At 59.3% G+C, this 18,744-nt stretch overlaps 2 long non-coding RNA genes and 1 other non-coding gene across 3 annotated transcripts; 2 read left to right on the forward strand and 1 right to left on the reverse strand.

Annotated features, from left to right (window-relative positions):
• Positions 1-5,679: 5,679 nt before the first annotated feature.
• LOC147647454 (uncharacterized) lies at positions 5,680-10,652 on the forward strand. The gene is made up of 2 exons (XR_015281548.1): positions 5,680-5,719; positions 7,318-10,652. It is a non-coding gene; the product is annotated as an uncharacterized LOC147647454 (long non-coding RNA).
• LOC147647455 (small nucleolar RNA SNORD45) lies at positions 6,842-6,925 on the forward strand. The gene has a single exon (XR_015281557.1). It is a non-coding gene; the product is annotated as a small nucleolar RNA SNORD45 (small nucleolar RNA).
• A 4,535-nt stretch (positions 10,653-15,187) lies between the features above and the next one.
• Positions 15,188-18,216, reverse strand: LOC147647456 (uncharacterized). Its single transcript, XR_015281532.1, has 7 exons — positions 17,756-18,216; positions 17,020-17,058; positions 16,874-16,900; positions 16,116-16,151; positions 15,964-16,005; positions 15,749-15,814; positions 15,188-15,326 (listed from the first exon to the last, which is right to left on the reverse strand). It is a non-coding gene; the product is annotated as an uncharacterized LOC147647456 (long non-coding RNA).
• Positions 18,217-18,744: the final 528 nt, after the last annotated feature.

An 18,744-nucleotide genomic window follows, 5' to 3' on the forward strand; every position in this document is an offset into this window, starting at 1 on the left:
TGCAATATTCTGCCAAGGGCTCGTGCTAGCTTAAAGTCAGGGTTGAGACAAGAGTTTGAAGGGTCCCAGATCCCAGTTTGAGGGGTCCCAGATCCCAGTTTGAGGGGTCCCAGATCCCAGTTTGGGGGTCCCAGATCCCAGTTTGAGGGTCCCAGATCCCAGTTTGGGGGTCCCAGATCCCAGTTTGAGGGTCCCAGATCCCAGTTTGGGGGTCCCTGATCCCAGTTTGGGGGTCCCTGATCCCAGTTTGGGGGTCCCAGATCCCACTTTAGGGTTCCCAGATCCCAGTTTGGGGGTCCCAGATCCCAATTTGAGGGTCCCAGATCCCAGTTTGGGGGTCCCCGATCCCACTTTAGGGGTCCCAGATCCCAGTTTGGGGGTCCCAGATCCCACTTTAGGGGTCCCAGATCCCAGTTTGGGGGTCCCAGATCCCACTTTAGGGGTCCCAGATCCCAGTTTGAGGGTCCCAGATGCCAGTTTGGGGGTCCCAGATCCCAGTTTGAGGGTCCCTGATCCCAGTTTGAGGGTCCCAGATCCCAGTTTGGGGGTCCCAGATCCCACTTTAGGGGTCCCAGATCCCAGTTTGAGGGTCCCAGATCCCAGTTTGGGGGTCCCAGATCCCAGTTTGGGGGTCCCAGATCCCAGTTTGGGGATCCCAGATCCCAGTTTAGGGGTCCCAGATCCCAGTTTGGGGGTCCCAGATCCCAGTTTGGGGGTCCCAGATCCCAGTTTGAGGGTTCCAGATCCCAGTTTGGGGGTCCCAGATCCCACTTTAGGGGTCCCAGATCCCAGTTTGAAGGTCCCAGATCCCAGTTTGAGAGTCCCAGATCCCAGTTTCGGGGTCCCAGATCCCAATGTGAGGGGCCCAGATCCCAGTTTGAGGGTCCCAGATCCCAGATTGGGGGTCCCAGATCCCAGTTTGGGGGTCCCAGACCCCGTTTAAAGAACCCAGATTACACTTTGAGGGTCCCTGACCCAAGCTGAGGAGTCCAGGACCTGAAGCCCCAGTTTGAGGGACCCAAACTCCACTGGGATCCTCCCAGATCCCAGTTTGGGGGTCCCTGATCCCAATTTGGGGGTCTCAGATGCCAGTTTTTTAAATCACTGGGTGAAAAAGTTTAGAAAACAGGAGACAAGATGGAAAATTTAAGGTGTTGTCCCTTGTTCCTTCTTCTTTCTTCTTCATGTTCTTCTCTTAGAGGTTTTTGGGTAATAGTCAGTGATTGGATAGAAAATGCCGCAGTGCATCACAGAGGTGATGGGTCATTAAGAAAAATAATATACATGTCTATTGTTAATTGGGTAAAAATAGGTATAAAGATAAAAGAACTGCGTATTTCGGGGCCGTTTTGTGCATCAGACACAAAATGTGCCACAAGGCCTTGTTTGTACCATCAGAAGAAAGAAATGTACCAAACTGCAAAGATTAACCTTGTGTAGCCAGCCTGGAGAGACCTGTTAAGTTTTGTGATCACCTTTTAATAAACACGAGAAACAAAATTCTAACGAGCTCAAGAGTTTTCTTCGAATAATAAGGATGGAGATAAATGAGACTCCCCACCAAGGAAAATCCCAGAGGAATTCAGCCCAAAAGAAGCTGAGAGACTAAAGAAAAGATATATCCACAGAGAATTCAGCCCAAAAGAAGCAAGAAGAGAGAGAAATTACACAGTTGACTCAGCTCCAGCTGGCCACTGGCCAGGATGGCTCATCCAGCCCCTCATTCCCCTGTCCACACACCCTGTCCTCCCATCCCGGGAGCAGAATCCATCACCTGTGTTTGTTGGGTGTTGGAAAAGGTAGAATCAGAAAGGAATTATAGATATGACTCCATTTGTAGAAATACAAATGAAAGCACAGTTTGAAGAATTCAAAGAAACCGGCCTGGCAAGCCAGAACACATTCTGTCCCCCAATAAAACTGGGACCCCTCTCCCCAGCCTTATAGGGAAAGGTCTGAGGGACCCTGAGGTAACTAAAAATATGCAAAAGAAGAGATTTCTATAGGTCACACACAAATGTTACTGTATTGGTATACTTAGAAAGATTGATTGGTGAAGGAATAGAATATTCAATGTATAGATTATATAAACAATTGTAAAGGAGAGCTCGGTCTCTTTTCCCAGCTCTCTCACTTCTGCTCTGTTCCTCTCTTTCTTAGCAATCTTAAATCTTGAATTCATGTCCTGAGCTCACAGAATTCATGTTCTACCCCTTTTTCTGTTGTTCCCTCTGAGCCTGCTTTGAGCTCCATCTGCTGGCTCCTAGCAGGGCTCCCTCACCCACGCCCTGAAATAAACTCCCAACATCTAACTCGACAATGGAGAGGTCTCTGCCGTGTCCCAGACCGCCCACACCCCGAAAAATCTCTTCCAGTCGGGCTCCAGGTGGTCGGTGATTGTCCATTTCTGCCCCGTGCCCAGCGCTCTCCAAGGGCCTTCCAGGGAGCCAACAGCTCTTCCCATTTTGTACTGGCTGTGAGCTGCTCCGGCTCCGAGCCCAGCAGGGCTGTGGGGACACGGGGGAGGCACAGCGAGGGCCAGCAGGGACGGGGCAGAGCCAGGGGAAGGGCTCTCCCAGCGCCCCTGGAATGCTTGGGGTTTGGATCTGGGTGACGGCCAACAGCCCATGGAACGTTGGGGTTTGGATCCGGGTGACGGCCAACGGCCCATGGAATGTTGGGGTTTGGATCCTGGCAATGGTCAACAGCCCATGGAACGTTGGGGTTTGGATCCTGGCAACGGCCAACGGCCCATGGAATGTTTGGGGTCAACGGCCCATGGAATGTTGGGGTTTGGATCCAGGTGACGGCCAACGGCCCATGGAACGTTGGGGTTTGGATCCTGGCAACGGCCAACGGCCCATGGAATGTTGGGGTTTGGATCCTGGAGACGGCCAATGGCCCATGGAACGTTGGGGTTTGGATCCGGGTGACGGCCAACGGCCCATGGAATGTTGGGGTTTGGATCCTGGAGACGGCCAATGGCCCATGGAACGTTGGGGTTTGGATCCGGGTGACGGCCATCGGCCCATGGAATGTTTGGGGTCAACGGCCCATGGAATGTTTGGGGTTTGGATCCGGGTGACGGCCAACGGCCCATGGAATGTTTGGGGTCAACAGCCCCTGGAATGTTAGGGTTTGGATCCTGGCAACGGTCAATGGCCCATGGAATGTTTGGGGTCAACGGCCCATGGAATGTCTGGGGCTTGGACCCTGCAGTTGCCGACGGCTCTTGGGCCTTGGGGTTTGGACTTTGCAAAGGCCAATGGCACTCTGATATTGTGCTATTGACCCTGCAAAGTCCAACAGCCTTTGGACATCAAGATCTGGACCCAGCAAAGTCCAACAGCCTTTGAACATCAGGGTTTGGACCCAGCAAAGTCCAACGGCCCTTGGACATCAAGATCTGGACCCAGCAAAGTCCAACGGCCTTTGGACATCAAGATCTGGACCCAGCAAAGTCCAACGGCTTTTGAACATCAGGGTTTGGACCCAGCAAAGTCCAACGGCCCTTGGACATCAGGGTTTGGACCCAAAAAATCCAACAGCCTTTGGACATCAAGATCTGGACCCAGCAAAGTCCAACGGCCTTTGAACATCAGGGTTTGGACTCAGTAAAGTCCAACAGCCCTTGGACATCAGGATCTGGACCCAGCAAAGTCCAACAGCCCTTGGACATCAGGATCTGGACCCAGCAAAGTCCAACACCCCTTGGATATCGGGGTTTGGACTCAGTAAAGTCCAACAGCCCTTGGACATCAGGATCTGGACCCAGCAAAGTCCAACAGCCTTTGGATATCGTCTTTTAACCTTGCTACTGCCAAGATCCCGCAGCTATTGGCATTTGCCATGGCCCACGCTGCTCGTGCCAAGGGGCAGATGGAGATGCAGCGGGTGAGGAAGCCGCTGCTGGCCCTGTGGCCAGCCCAGGGGAGGCTGTGTGGGCCTGGGCTGTCCCACAGGGAAATTGGGTTCCCCTCGGGAATACCGAGGGATTATCAGCTGGCTGCTCTGGAGCTGGTGGCAGCTGCAGTGGGGACAAGCCTGGGAGGCAGAGGGGGGCTCCTGGCTTGGAAGGGTGATTCCCTCAGGGAGTCCGAGCGTGCTCTTCCCTGTGCTCCTCCAGGAACCTCGAGGGCTCAGGATGAGGCTGCAGTTCACTTCCCAAATCCATTCTTACCAGCGACGCTCCCCGGGAGCCCCGGAGGTGAGTGTGACCGTGCTGAGCCGGCTCGGGACCGCTCCGCAATGGGATTTAGGGAAGGCAAGCGCAGGGAGCCTGGAAGGGAGATGCTGCTGATTTGTGGAATAAAAGGAACCCTGTAACTCACAGAGTAGTTATAAGAGCAGGTATGAATTTATTCAGCGCTGAGGTGCATGGGGGATATCTCCTCCAAAAAGCATGCACCCTTTTCTGATTTGGTTTTCCCTTTTTATCTTTTACAGACCAGGTTTACACGATACACCTAATACATATTCATTTCCTAACCCCGCCTGTCCTCACTTCATATTACAATTAGCTCCATGCACCTTTTAGTCTTTTTGGCCGCTTTTTGGGACTTCACATCCATTTCTTCCTGCTTAGGATCCGAGGAATCTCCTTTATCCTGTGGTGCCTTTGTCTTTGCATCTTGTTTGTGTATTCCAGCTCCTTATCTCATCTTGCAGTCTGACTCTTTTTCCTGTTCTTGTGGATCAGGGTGTCAGGGTCTGGGTTTTGTCAGACACCCCTTTTAGTCAAGCATTTTTTCTAATTCTTAATTTCTCTGTTTCACTGGCATTGGCAGGGCAGGAGTGTCTGATCCCGCACTCCTCACATGCTCTGGTGGCATCACTGCCGTGTGCTGTCCCAGCCTGGGGTGGGCTGGAATGGACAGGGGAGGATGGAATGGGGGTGGAAGAGGATGGGGACTGCAGAGGCACCACACTACGAAAAGCTGACGTCCACAAAGGAGACAGAGGAGTCCTGCAACTTTATTTGAATAAAGGGAGAAAACTTCTTAATCCCTGAAGAAAGGGAGAGGGGCCCGTGGGGTCTCTCTCGAGGTTTTGGAGGGTGCAGCTACTTTTTGTTCTGAATTCCCGATTGCATGTTTCCCTCTCCTTTTCCCCATCGGCTGAGGTACCAGGAAGGTACAGCCCTCGTGAAAGCCCCTGCCACATATCCCTCCTTGAACGTGTGTCACCCTTTCCCCCCGAAGTTCAGAAATCCAGGCTGCCCGGGTTCTGTGGGCCCACCACAAGTTCAGACTGTCTGCATTACACTTTGTGCAGACCCATTTGTCTTATAACCCTACGGTTCAGGAGCTCAGGGTGCCTGGATCGAGCTGCCGGGGTTCTGTAGCAAACTTACCCGGGTGGATGTTCATAGAGACATTAAGAATCATTTAGAAGTGATAAACACCGATTTCTGTGACAGCAGTGAAGAAACCCACACCTATTCTTCCCACATCGAGTCTTTTGTTAAGACATCAGGAAGCATTTTTCCCGTCAGGACAAAAGGGATTGGGATGGGGCAGTGTGGAGAGCGGGTGGAGGCGGAAGAATGGGGATGCTGTATGCATGGAGGGCGATAAAGGGGGAAGGAAGGGGTGGGATGGGGATGAACGACCACGGGGGTGGGTGGCAGGCGATGGAAAGGCTCGGGGCGGGGATGAGGGAGCTGGAGGCGGGTGTGGGCAGGGGCCGGCGGCCGGATGGCCTTTGGAGCGGGAGCGTGGTGCGGGACGGGCCCGGGCCAGGGGGGATCACCGGGGACAGGGGGGATCACCGGGGACAGGGGGGATCACCGGGGACAGGGGGGGGATCACCGGGACAGGGGGGGATCACCGGGACAGGGGGGGATCACCGGGGACAGGGGGGATCACCGGGACAGGGGGGGATCACTGGGGACAGGGGGGATCACTGGGGACAGGGGGGGATCACCAGGACAGGGGGGGATCACCGGGACAGGGGGGATCACCGGGACAGGGGGGATCACCGGGGACAGGGGGGATCACCGGGCCAGGGGGGGATCACCGGGACAGAGGGGATCACCGGGACAGGGGGGGATCACCGGGGACAGGGGGGGATCACCGGGGATAGGGGGGGATCACCGGGGCAGGGGGGATCACCGGGGACAGGGGGGATCACCGGGACAGGGGTGGATCACCGGGACAGGGGTGGATCACCGGGACAGGGGGGGATCACCGGGACAGGGGGGATCACCGGGCCAGGAGAGATCACTGGGACAGGGGGGATCACCGGGCCAGGGGGATCACCGGGCCAGGGGGGATCACCGGGGACAGGGGGGATCACCGGGCCAGGGGGGATCACCGGGGACAGGGGGGGATCACCGGGCCAGGGGGGGATCACCGGGACAGGTGGGGATCACCGGGACAGGGGGGGATCACCGGGGACAGGGGGGTCACCGGGCCAGGGGGGGATCCCGGTGACGGAGCCCCCCGGGCAGAGCCCCCGCGGTGCCGGTGGCGGGGCTGTGGCAGGGGCCGCTCCAAGGGCGCGGTGCCGCAGGCGCTGCCCCGAGCGCGGCGCTGGCGGAACGGCGCGGCCCAGGGCGGAGCGGCCGGGCCGGGCGAGGCGGCGGCGGGAGGACGCTGAGGCCGATGGCGGCGCGGCCGAGCCGGGGCCGCGGGAAGGGCCGTGGCGGGGCTGCCCCGGGGGGGTTTTCCCCTGGCGGCAGCGGCGCCGGCTCTAGCGCCGTGCCAAGGGCTGCTGTGCTGCCGGGGCCCGGCTGCAGCCGCAGGGAGCGGCCCGAGCTGCAACAGCGGCTCTGGGCCGGCAGGGCCGCAGCAGCAGCAGCAGCAGCAGGAGGAGGAGGAGGAGGAGGCGGCAGTTCCCGGGCCCGGGATGAGCGCTGGCATGTATTATCTGAGCGGAGCTGATGTCTCTGACCGCTTTAGCTCTAGAATTACTCTGAGGCCCGGGAAGGCCCCGCTGGCCGTGGCAGTGGAGCTTTTGGCGGCGCTGGGATGGAGTGGCCACGGCAGAGTGTGAGGCAGCTTGAGGAGAGGGGGCCCAGGGTGGGCTGTGGCCCATTGGCAGCTGGGGCAGGTGCAGCTGTGGGCTGAGGCCTGGGCTTTGTGGGCACGAGGGGCTGTGGCGTGGCCCCAATTGCACGCTGTGGGAGTTGGTGGCCAGGTGCATGTGGCAATGTTGCCTGCTCGGGCTGTCCCTGAGCCCCCGGCTGCTGTCAGAGCCGTGCAGGTTGTGCGTGTGCAGCTGGGCTGCCGCAGCTGCAGCTGGGAGTGTGCAGGAGGCCAGGGGCACCTCTGCTCAGCCTGGCCCTAAAGCTGCAATGTTTTGTGCTTCTCCCAGGTTGCTCCGCTTGAGCCTGGGACCTTGTGGCCAGCCCAGAGTGGAGATCCAGACACAATCCGGATCCTGGCTGGGGCTGGGGGTGGATCCAGCTGCTTCCAGCCTCCTCTCAGCATTTGGAAAGCCGGGACATCCTTCCTGCACCCTGTGACACAAGTGAAGGGCCTTCCCCATGAACCTTGTACACATCTTCCTGGGCAGCTGGGAATGCCCAGCACAGGCTGTGATCCCATCCTGGGCAGCTGGGAATGCCCAGCACAGGCTGTGATCCCGTCCTGGGCAGCTGGGAATGCCCAGCACAGGCTGTGATCCACTCCTGGGCAGCTGGGAATGCACAGCACAGACTGTGATCCATCCTGGGGAGCTGGGAATGCACAGCACAGGCTGTGATCCCATCCTGGGCAGCTGGGAATGCCCAGCACAGGCTGTGATCCATCCTGGGCAGCTGGGAATGCACAGCACAGGCTGTGATCCACTCCTGGGGAGCTGGGAATGCCCAGCACAGGCTGTGATCCCATCCTGGGGAGCTGGGAATGCCCAGCACAGGCTGTGATCCATCCTGGGCAGCTGGGAATGCCCAGCACAGGCTGTGATCCCATCCTGGGCAGCTGGGAATGCCCAGCACAGGCTGTGATCCCATCCTGGGGAGCTGGGAATGCCCAGCACAGGCTGTGATCCATCCTGGGCAGCTGGGAATGCCCAGCACAGGCTGTGATCCCATCCTGGGCAGCTGGGAATGCCCAGCACAGGCTGTGATCCCATCCTGGGCAGCTGGGAATGCCCAGCACAGGCTGTGATCCCATCCTGGGCAGCTGGGAATGCCCAGCACAGGCTGTGATCCCATCCTGGGCAGCTGGGAATGCCCAGCACAGGCTGTGATCCTCCTCTGGGGAGCTGGGAATGCCCAGCACAGGCTGTGATCCCATCCTGGGCAGCTGGGAATGCCCAGCACAGGCTGTGATCCCATCCTGGGGAGCTGGGAATGCCCAGCACAGGCTGTGATCCCATCCTGGGCAGCTGGGAATGCCCAGCACAGGCTGTGATCCATCCTGGGCAGCTGGGAATGCCCAGCACAGGCTGTGATCCCATCCTGGGGAGCTGGGAATGCCCAGCACAGGCTGTGATCCCATCCTGGGCAGCTGGGAATGCCCAGCACAGGCTGTGATCCCATCCTGGGGAGCTGGGAAGGCCCAGCACAGGCTGTGATCCCATCCTGGGCAGCTGGGAATGCCCAGCACAGGCTGTGATCCCATCCTGGGCAGCTGGGAATGCCCAGCACAGGCTGTGATCCCATCCTGGGCAGCTGGGAATGCCCAGCACAGGCTGTGATCCCATCCTGGGCAGCTGGGAATGCCCAGCACAGGCTGTGATCCATCCTGGGCAGCTGGGAATGCCCAGCACAGGCTGTGATCCCATCCTGGGGAGCTGGGAATGCCCAGCACAGGCTGTGATCCATCCTGGGCAGCTGGGAATGCCCAGCACAGGCTGTGATCCATCCTGGGCAGCTGGGAATGCCCAGCACAGGCTGTGATCCCATCCTGGGGAGCTGCTGGCTGAGTCCCTGGGACAGAACTGGGGTTTGCTCTAGGAACGAGCTCCCATCCCACTGATCCTGGGAGCTCTTGGATTCACCCTGCACCCCTGGCAAGCTTTCCCTCACAGGCCCCACTGAATTTTGGCTGTTTGTATTTCATGTGCGCTCCACCCGCACTTTGGGATCCACCTACAGCCTCAGGGGCTCTGGGGTGCCCCAGCTTGTGCTGGGGACACCAGGAAGGCAGAGGGTACTTGGGGAAAGTTCCCCCAGTGGGAAATGGGGAACAGGAGCTTGTGTGGCTGTGCCCAGAAAGCTGGGAGGGGTCTTGGGAGAGGGGTGATGGTACAAGAGACCAGCAGAACCCTCCCAGGGAGGAAACAGCTTGGACATTCCTTGGGGAAGCTGGGCCCTGGCAGCAGGTGCAGGGGCTGAAGGAAGCAGGTGGAGCTGCTCTTTTATGGATCCTGCTGCCTGGGATCTTCCCACGGCCATCCCATGGGATCAGCACTGTGGAACAACAGCTGGGGAGGGGGATCAGGGCCAGCGCTGCTCCTTTGGGCTCCCCTTGTCCCCCTCCTGGGGCAGGATTAGGATTTGGAAGGGATGTGGAGCCCCAGCTGGGGATCTGGCTCAGCTGGGAGTTGCAGTGCAGGTGTTTCACTGCCTTTGGACAGGCTTGGAATCTCCTCCTCTTGCTGCAGGGCTCCTGCTCCTCCAGCTCCTGCCTGGCCTCCTCCTGCACCTCCCTGTCCCTTGCCAGCCGCTCCTCTTTGCCTTTCAGCACTGGAATTTCAGTTCTGCCTTTCCCAGCAATGGGCTGGGAAACCTGGCGTGTGCCCTGCCCTGTCCTGGACACCCCCACGGCATCCCTGAGGGATCTGGGGGGATTTGGAGGATCCTGGGGGGGGATTTCAGTGGAATTTTGGGGTTCAGGGGAAATTTGAAGGGTCCTGGGGGAGTTTCAGAGCGTTTGGGGGGCTCCCACGTTTGAGATCCTCAATCTTGCCCCCCCTCACCTGGGGTTTGGGCCTCTCAAACCGGAGTTTGGGATCCTCAGGGTTGGAAGTTGTGTTGTGCCCGAGGGCTCAATCCCTGGCTGGCAGTTTCCACCCCAAACCGAGGGATTTCTTATTTTCCAGTGCAGTTTCTCAGGGAGGAGCTGGGTTTGTCTGAAAGGCCAATCCCAGTCCTGACCAGCAGGACTGCTGCTGGTTTGGAGTCGGGGGTCGGTGTCTCAGTGATCCCAAACCCCGTTTTGTTGGTTATAAAGTGGCTGGGTTTGCGCTCAGTGATGAATTTTGGGGGGTAACACCCCGATAAAAGTGGGGAATGTGAGGGATGTGAACTTATTTGGGGGTACAGAGGGGAAAGGTGTGCGGAGGGACCCCAGGGTGGGTTTGGGGATCTTGCTTGGGTGGGGGAAGGGGTTGGAGGGAGCCCAGGTCGAATTTGGGTTCTTGGGGTGGGTTTTGGCACCACCTGGCAGCTGGAAGGAGCCAGGCCAGATTGGGGGGGGTCCTGCTCACAGGGGGAGGAGGGGGCTTTGGGGAGGGTCCCTCCTAAATGGGGGGTGTGATAACTGTAATTTTTCTCTAAAAAATCCTTTTTTCTCTTTCTCTGAATCTGCTGCATTTCTTCTGTATTTTTCTTTCTCTTTCTGCTTTTCTCAGCCTCCTTTGGACTGAATTCTTTTGGGATCCTCCCTCGTGGGGAGCCCTGCTTATCTCAGTTCTTATAAATTGAAGAAAACTGAGAATCTTGTTTCTCATGTTTATTAAAAGGTAATCACAAAACTTAACAGGTCTCTCCAGGCTGGCTACACAAGGTTAATCTTTGCAGTTTGGTACATTTCTTTCTTCTGATGGTACAAACAAGGCCTTGTGGCACACTTCGTGTCTGATGCACAAAACGGCCCCGAAATACGCAGTTCTTTTATCTTTATACCTATTTTTACCCAATTAACAATAGACATGGGGGAACACGCTGGGAACGGGGGGTGGATGGAGCCCATCAGCCAGATGTTTACCCAGGACAGCATCTGGTTCTCCAACAGGCTGGGAAGGACATTGGGGACATTATGGGGTCACCTTGGAGGAGAGAGGGGATGAGGGACACCATGAGGACACAGGGTGACATGGTGACATGGTGGCAGGTGACATTCGGGCCAGGGATTTGTTCTTCAAGAGCCTAAGAGGAACATCAGGGACATCTGGGGGTCACCATGGGGGTGGGACACACAGCAGGACGTGGGGGATGGAAGGTGGGGGAGGGCGGTGGGTTGCCATGGAGGAACACATTGAAGGGACACGGGGACATCATGGAGGGCATGGTGGTGATGATGATGATGGTGGTGGTGTAATGATGGTGATGTGGTTGGGTGATGAAGATGGTGGTGGTGTAATGATGGTGATGTGGTTGGGTGATGAAGATGGTGGTGGTGGTGATGATGGTGGTAGTGTAATGATGGTGAAGTGGTTGGGTGATGAAGGTGGTGGTGGTGATGATGATGGTGGTAGTGTAATGATGGTGATGTGGTTGGGTGATGAAGATGGTGATGATGATGATGATGATGGTGGTGTAATGATGGTGATGTGGTTGGGTGATGAAGATGGTGATGGTGATGATGGTGGTAGTGTAATGATGGTGATGTGGTTGGGTGATGAAGATGGTGGTAGTGATGATGATGATGGTGGTGTAATGATGGTGATGTGGTTGGGTGATGAAGATGGTGGTGGTGTAATGATGGTGATGTGGTTGGGTGATGAAGATGGTGGTGGTGATGATGATGGTGTGATGATGAAATGGTGATGCTGCTGATGAAGATGGTGGTGGTGATGATGATGGTGTGATGATGAAATGGTGATGCTGCTGATGAAGATGGTGGTGATGATGATGATGGTGTGATGATGAAATGGTGATGCTGCTGATGAAGATGGTGGTGGTGCTGATGGCGTTGGGTGATGATAATGGAAATGATGGAGTTCACTGTGGTGTTGATGATGAAGACCAAGGTGTGGCTGATCGTAATGATGACGACAGAGATGGTGATGGTCATGATGATGATGATGGTGTACGTGTCACCCTGATGGTGTTGGTTGTATCAGAGTTGACTGGTGAGGATGGTGTTAGTGATGAAGATGAAGGTGTGGGTGGTGTGGTGGTAGCAGTGTTAATGGTGGTGTGTAATGCTGACGGTGTTTGATGGTGTTGAGTGGGGTTGCTGGTGAACATGGTGTGGGTGATGAAGACAAAGGTGTCAATGAGGAAGATGATGATGTGGGTGATGAAGACGAAGGTGTGGGTGATGAAGATGAAGGTGTGGGTGGTGTGGTGGTAACATTGTCGATGGTGGTGTGTACTGCTGACGATGTTTGATGGTGTTGAGTGGGGTTGCTGGTGAACATGGTGTGGGTGATGAAGATGGTGATGACAAAGGTGACAGTGATGATGGTATTGATGGAATGTGAAGGTGTGGGTGATGAAGATGAAGGTGTCAATGAGGAAGATGATGGTGTGGGTGATGAAGATGACAAAGGTGATGATGGTGTTACCGGTGTCATGGTGACGGTGTCAGTGGTGTTGGATGATGAGGATATTGGTGATGGAGCTCACCATAGCGTGGATGATGTGAAGATGTGTTGTTGATGGTTGTGGTTGTAATGATTGATGATGATGGTTGTATGGATGATGATGATGATGATGATGATGATGATGATGATGATGGTGATGGTGTGAGTGGTGTCACGGTGATGGCATCAATGGTGTGGGTGATGAAGGTAATGATGAAGATGATGATGCTGTTGGTGTTGTGCTGATGATGATGGAAGTTGATGGTGTTGGGTGATGATGCTGGAGTTGTGGGTGATGAAGTGATGATGTTGTGGTGGATGAGGTTGATGGTGGGTGCTTCTAGTGATGAAGATGGTGGTGATGAAGGTCGCTCCCGCTACCTGTTTAGGGCATTTCACATCTCAATGGGGACCAGCACTCAGTGCCATCAGCACTGGAGCCTCAAAGATGTCACAGTCCAGACCCTCAAAGACCACGCTGTGCTCTGGGACCTGCATGAAGTGGAGCTGGGGGTCACCAGAGGGTCACTGGGACACCTAAGGGACACCTGGGGGACACATGGGGGGTCACCAGGGGGTCACTGGGACACTTAAGGGACACCTGGGGGACACCAGGAGGGACTCCTGGGGGTCACTGGGACACTTAAGGGACACCTGGGGGACACCAGGGGGGTCTCCTGGGGGTCACTGGGACACTTAAGGGACACCAGGGGGGACACCAGGGGGTCACTGGGATGCTTAAGGGACTCTTAAGGGACACCTGGGGGTCTCCTGGGGGTCACTGGGACACTTAAGGGACACCTGGGGGACACCAGGGGGGTCTCCTGGGGGTCACTGAGACACCTAAGGGACACCGGGGGGACACCTGGGGGTCAGTCGGACACTTAAGGGACACCAGAGGGTCACTGGGACTCTTAAGGGACACCGGGTGGGGACCTGGGGGTCACTGGGACACTTAAGAGACACCAGGGGGGACTCCTGGGGGTCACTGGGACACTCAAGGGACACCTGGGGGACACCAGGGGGGTCTCCTGAGGGTCACTGGGACACTTAAGGGACACCTGGGGGACACCAGGGGGGTCTCCTGGGGGTCACTGGGACACTTAAGGGACACCAGGGGGGACTCCTGGGGGTCACCAGGGGGTCACTGGGACACTTAAGGGACACCTGGGGGACACCAGGGGGGTCTCCTGGGGGTCACTGGGACACTTAAGGGACACCTGGGGGACACCAGGGGGTCACTGGGACACTTAAGGGACACCAGGGGGTCTCCTGGGGGCTGGGGAGGCTCCGCTGCTGTTGGGATTCAGGAGCAGCCCCAGCCCGTCCCAAACAATGTCACCACAGGAGGACTTTGCCATGGGCCAGGCACAGGACGGAGCACCCCAAGATAAGATCCAGGTGCGACAATTGTCCAGGGCTTATCTCGGAGCTCGGGGGAGGTAAACAAAGCTGGGGGAGCAGAACGCATCCCTGCCGGTGGGCAAGGACACGCAGCCCAGCAGCCGGGCTGCAATCAGCTCCGGCGGGCTCCAAGGGAAGCTGTCCGGAGGGACAGATGGTGACCAGCGGCTCACGGCCACCGAGCCCGGCGAGCTGCAGCTGGAGAGAAGAGCCAGCCTGGGCCGGGACTGATCAGCAGCCGAGGCCCGGGGATCGTTCAGCCGATGGCATTCCAGAGCCGGGCAGCCCACGAGCACCGATTGCTCTCTTTGCTCAGCCGGATAAACGGGGCAAAGTGCAGAACGGCCCCAGCAGCGAGAAGCTCCGGGGGAAGAAGGAGCAGCCGGACACTGCTGGCTCCAGGGCCGCTGTGGAGCTGCTGCCCGACCTCCCTCCCTCCCTCCCTGCCCCTCTCTTCCTGCCCGGCTCTCTTTCTCTCGCTCCCATTTGCCCCTTGGCTGAATTCTGCACTCTCGCCTTTGGCACACGGTCCCCTTTGGCCCTGAGCCGGGGCACGGCCACCTCCGGAGTGGCATCGGAACAGCCGGGGATCCTTCAAGGGACATTAACCCCCTCGCTGCCGGCAGCCACGAGCCCAGCGCTGCTGATCCTCGGGCAGGGAAGCGCTGTCGCTCGCAGGCGGAGCAGAGGAGCCGCGGCTCCGGGCTCCTGGCCGGGATCCGCTCCCGGCCCGAGCCCAGCCTGGGCTCCCTGCGGCTCCCAGAGCCCTGGGCACAACCTGTTGCCCTCTGCACCCCAAAGCTCGGCGGCTCCGCACGCTGCTCTGGGGGCCCCTCATCCCCCCCAGCTCTGGGGGACGTTCCAGGGGGTCCCAAGCTGCCCTGCCCAGGACACAGGAGGATGAAGGCTGGGCAGGGAGCCCTGCGTGTCCCTGGGGTCACTGGGCTGATGGTGGGGCAGGGACTGGAGACGGCCAGGGCTGAGAGAGGGACAAGGAACACTCACGGGGACATGGGGACACTCACGGGGACATGGGGACACTCACGGGGACATGGGGACACACACGGGGACACACATGGGGACATGGGGACACACACAGGGACATGGGGACACACACACAGAGACATGGGGACACACACGGGGACATGGGGACACACACACTGGGACATGGGGACATGGGGACACCCCCAGGGACACGGGGACACCCCTAGGGACACGGGGACACCCCCAGGGACACAGAACACACCCACAGGACACGGGGACACCCCCAGGGACACAGAACACACCCCCAGGGACACGGGGACACCCCCAGGGACACAGAACACCCCCATGAACACGAGCTCCCATGGATACACAGAGCTGCTTTGCTGAAGGGGTTTATTGATCATTGCAGGGCAATTCCCAGGGCTCCCAGGGGACCAGGGCCGTTATCCAGGGCTGATCATCTCCTCGTGCCGCTGGAGGGGCTCACGAGCTCGGTGGCACCTCCAGGTCCAGGCCTGCAAGGCAGAGCCCAAAGCATGACCCGCTGTGTCCCCTGGGACACGACAGGTCCCTTGTCCCCACCCCTCTCTCTGCAGGGAGCTGCAGCAGCAGAAGGGATTTGGAGCCCCAGAGATTCCTGGGCCAGGACTCGGTTCCTCAGGTGCGTGTGGCCCTCACAGCCCCTCACCCTGGAGCGCCCCAAAAGCTGCCAGAGCCCCCCCTGCTCCCACAGGGACACCGGCTGTCCCCAGAGCCCCCCGGTGCAGGGACAGCCTTGGGGACAGCTCTGAGCACCTGAGCCCAGGACATGGAGCAGGGACAGCCCCCTTCGTGTCCCTCTGCCATCCCCAAGCTCTGCCCACCCCAGAGGGCTCGGGGATCCCCCCCGGCCACCCAGGATCTTTGGTGGGGCCGGAGTCCCCCCAGCATTTCTCACCAGGGCGTCCAGAGGGGCGGCCGGACATCACTCCTGCAGAAGCTGCACCTGCTCAGCCACGGGAGGCTGGGGAGAGAGGCAGGGTTAGAGCCACACTGGAGGCTACTGGGGCCCCTTGGCAGATACTGGGGCACGCTGGGGAGTGCTGGGGGGCCCTGCAGGGTCGTGGCCACCACAGGGGATGCTCTGGGCCCAGCAGAACTCCGGCTACCCACCTCAGACCTCTTCACTCGTTGGGCGCCGCTTGGTTTGTGGATCTAGATGGGGACATGTCACGGCTCACTGGGGTGTCCCCAGCCCCAGCAAGCCAAGGGGGGACCCAACTGGCCCCCAGTTCCCACACTGGTGCCCCAGTTCCAGGACTTACCTTAATGCAGCCACCAATACCTCCTACGATGCTTCCCTGTGGAAGGAGAGCAGAGGTTGAGTCTGGAATGGACCTTGTGGGGCTCAGGGGGTCACAGGGGTCCCCAGGAGCCGTGGCTGCCCCCGCTCTGAGGGGGAAATTCCCCTCTGCTCCCCCCAGTCCCCCTCTGGCCCGTTTCACCTGAGCCCTGATCCCGCAGGGAGCACGGTGGGGATGGAGACGAGGAGAGCAAGGGGGGTTTGGGGCCGAGGAGGAGGAGGAGGAGGAGGAGGAGGGGACAGAGTGGGACATGAGGGCCCCAAGGACGGTGAACTGGGGGGGCTGGGGGCCCAAGGGATGGGGCTGGGGGTGTTGAAGGGAACAGGAGCTGGGGAATGTTGGGTGGGGGGGGGCAGGAATTCCAGTGGGGGCCATGGGGGCTGCAGTGGGGAGTGGGGGGGGCAGGAGAAAGCGGGGCCAGAGACCCAAAATTGATGGGTTTGGGAGGGGCTGTGGAGGAGGGGGCTCTGGGGACAGCAGGCACGGCCAGTGGGAAAGGGAAAGGACTGGAGGGAAAGAGGAGAGGAAATGCGCTGGGCACGGGGCTCCTGGGCCCGACTGGGTGTCCTGGGATGGGCTGGAACACACTGGGGACCCTGGGGAAGCCTTGGCAAGCCCCGGGCTGGACTGGCACGCCCTGGGCTGCTCTGGGGTGCCCTGGAGGGTCCTGGCCAAGAGAGGAGAGGGTCTCACCCAGCAGAAGAACTCGGGGTACCCACCTGGCTGCTGCCAATGCCACCAACTCTCTGTGGAGAGACCATGAGATGTCAGCGGTCACTGGGGTGTCCCCAGTCCCAGCAAAGGCTGGGGGTGACCAAAGTGCCCCCCCAGCTCCCCCACGGCTGCACCCAGCTCCAGGACTTACCCCGGCACAAATGGTTTCATCACCGCTGCCATCCATGGCCTGGGGAAGGAAGGAAGGAAGGAAGGAAGGAAGGAGAGCAAGATGTTGGTGAGGATTGGCCCTTGTGGGGCTGGGGGGGAGCCCAGGTGTCCCCAGCCCCCTCCCCAGCCCAGGGCTGTGCCGTGCTCTGAGCAGGGGGTGCCAGGGCATTTGGGGACACCGCTGCAGGGTGAAAGGCCACGGCGAGAGGGGAAAGGCTGGAAAGAAGAGCCCGGGAATCGTCCCGGGCTGGGGTGGGGGCATTTCCCACTTTGTGCCAGTTCAGCCTGGCTTGGCACTGCAGCGCTTGAGCCCAGCTGGGCCGAGTTCAGCCCAGTCTGCGCTCGGATGGGTTTGGACCTCCTGGTGCCACCTCAGCCGAGCTTGGGACGGGCCTTTGTCCTTGGCTGGGAAACACAGGAGGTGCTGGGGAGATGGCCCAGGGGAGCAGGAGGGTGGGATGGGGAGGCCCAGAAGGCCGGGATTTGGGGGGAGCAGGGCAGGAAAGCGCCGGGGCCCTGCCAGGGAGGAGCCGGCTCCGAGCATCCCATGGGGAAGCCGGGCTGGGGCAGCGGCAGTTCCATGGTGGGAAGGGGAAGGACAGAGGCGATGGTGGCGAGGAGAAAGCGGCACCTCCTGGGGCCGGAGAGCCCGGCCGAGCCCCTGGGCTGGGAAGAGCCCCCAGGCCCGAGCCCGGCCCGGGGCCTTGGAGCCGCACCTCGCTCTGTGCTGGCAGGCACAGCAGGATGGAGAAGAGCAGGGCCACGGCGAGCACAGCCACCTTCATCTTCCTCTTCCTCCTGTGCCAGTGAGTGGGGAGCGCTGGCTGAGGCTGCCCCAGGTGAGGAGCACCTTTATCCTGCCGGGACTCCTCCCTGCGCCCTCGCCAAGAGCCCCCAGGCCAAAGGCCGGCTTGGCACAGCCCCCAGCCCTGGCCACAAGCCCAGGCCTGGCACAGAGTCCATCCCAGCTGCGGCACGGATCCAGCCCCCCTCCCCGCATCCCTGCGGCTCCCTGCACGGGGCAGCTGCCCCTGCAAGGGCCCAGGCCCCCGCGGCTGCCAAGGGGGGCAGGCAGGGAGCCAAAGGCAGCTGGGGAGCCTGTGGGGACACCCCCCAGTGCAGCACAATCCATCCTCCAAGCTGCCCCATCTCCCGCTGCCCCTGCCCTGCCCCAGCTTTCCCCGTTCACGGGCTCCGATCAGACGTGCTCCTGTTCCCGGGTCAGCAGCTCACTGCCACATGGAAATGTTCCCAGTTTGGTGCCTGATGGAGAGCTGGGTTGGAGAATTGACCAGGGGGGGCTCAGGTCCAGCTGTTCCATCCTGGACTGTGTCCCTTCCTCTCCCCGAGCAGGACTGGGAGCAGCTTGGGAAATGTCTCATCTTCCTGTCCTCCTTGCTGCGGGATTTTTTCCACTCTCGGGTTCCAAGGTGATTCCTGGCCTGGCCATTCTCCCCAGGCTGTGACCACAGGGAGCTGTTGCCGTGGGTCACAGGAGGGAAAAGTGGAGCCTGTTGTCCCCACCTTGACATCTCCCTTCCCAATTCCCCAGAGCCCTGCAGCTGCCAGGCTGCCTCAGCAGCTGCGCTGTGGGGGCCAGGGGGGAGGCAGGACAGCAGCAGGGGCTCTCAGTCCTGCTCTCCTGCTTTGCCTGGGAGAACTGGCTGCTGAACACTTGCTGCCCATAGCGAGGCCTCGCCAGCTC

This window comes from Cyanistes caeruleus, chromosome 37, assembly GCF_971803275.1.
Source record: "Cyanistes caeruleus chromosome 37, bCyaCae1.hap1.1, whole genome shotgun sequence".
NCBI lineage: Eukaryota > Metazoa > Chordata > Aves > Passeriformes > Paridae > Cyanistes > Cyanistes caeruleus.